The sequence below is a fragment of the Sciurus carolinensis genome, chromosome X, assembly GCF_902686445.1.
Source record: "Sciurus carolinensis chromosome X, mSciCar1.2, whole genome shotgun sequence".
Classification (NCBI taxonomy): Eukaryota; Metazoa; Chordata; class Mammalia; order Rodentia; family Sciuridae; genus Sciurus; species Sciurus carolinensis.
Window position 1 is genome coordinate 100,851,757 of NC_062232.1, and position 1,323 is coordinate 100,853,079.

Sequence of the window (1,323 nt, forward strand, 5' to 3'; positions counted from 1 at the left end):
AGTCTTATAAAATACCAAGTGAAGCTGGATGGAGGTGGTGGTGCACGCCTGTAATCCCAGTGGCTCAGGAGGCTGAGGCAGGAGGATTGAGAATTCAAAGCCAGTCTCAGCAACTCAGTGAGGCACTAAGCAACTCAGTGAGACCCTGTGTCTAAAAAAATACAAAATAGGGCTGGGGATGTGGCTCAGTGGTCGAGGGCCCATGAGTTCAATTCCTGGTACCAAAAAGAAAAAAATAAAAAGAATACTTAATATTCATAATCTTCTTTCAGTTCTTTTCTTTTTATTGGTTCTTTTTAGTTAATATAACATTGGGGTTTATTTGGACATAATTATAAAAGCTCGGGATTTAAAATGCTCTAATTCAGTCCCCAGTACTTCCTCTTTCTCTCCCTTCCTCCATCTCCTCATTCCTTTCTCTCTACTGATCTTTTTACTGTTTACTTTTAGTTTCATGGGGGGCGGGTAGTGTCTGGATGTACATGATGGTGAGATTCACTGTGGTATATTCGTATGTGCACTTAGGAAGTTAGGTCAGATTCATTTCACTGTTCTTCCCTTATCCCATCCCTTGTTCCTCCTCCTCAACCCCCTTCATATAATTGACTGATCTTTAATCTATTTTGATGGAATTCACCCCTTTACCCTTTCTCCCTCTCTTTGCCCGCTCTTTGTTTTGGACAGTCTTCTGTATATCAGAGGAAATATTCAACCTTCGACTTTTTGAGTCTGGCTTATTTCACTTAGCATGTTTACTAGCAAACACCACTCTTTATGGTTGAGTAATACTCCTTAAAAATATGGAATGGTTCACTAATTTGCATATTATCTTTGTGCAGAGGCCATACTAATCTTCTCTGAATCATTCCAATTTTATTATCTATGCTGCCAAAGCGAGCACATATCTTTTTAAAATGAAAATATTTCCATCTGTGTCAATAATATCTCCATATGGGTGTTTGGGTGTATATGGGTCTTCCCATGAGCAAATGGGTATTCAGGTGTACATGGTGCATGTGTATATGGAGGTGCGTTTATATACATATGTATGTGTGCATGTGTTCAGTGTATATGTATTGTTTGAATGGTTCTTTTTATTTTTATCTATATATGAACAAACAGTAGAGTACAGACAGGGGCTGAGGAGAGGAAAAAGGACATAGAAAGTATTAGAAGTGGAGAGTGAAGTTGACTATATTATGCTATGTATGAATTTATCACAATACATTCAATTTTATGTGTGAGTGTGGGGGGTACTGGGGATTGAACCCAGGAGTGCTTTTATCACAGAGCTATATCCATAGCCCTTTAATTTTTATTTTG

The 1,323-nt window shown here is 38.2% G+C and overlaps 1 non-coding gene across 1 annotated transcript; it reads right to left on the minus strand.

Annotated features, from left to right (window-relative positions):
* Nucleotides 1–794: 794 nt before the first annotated feature.
* Nucleotides 795–901, minus strand: LOC124972816 (U6 spliceosomal RNA). The gene has a single exon (XR_007106588.1). It is a non-coding gene; the product is annotated as a U6 spliceosomal RNA (small nuclear RNA).
* Nucleotides 902–1,323: the final 422 nt, after the last annotated feature.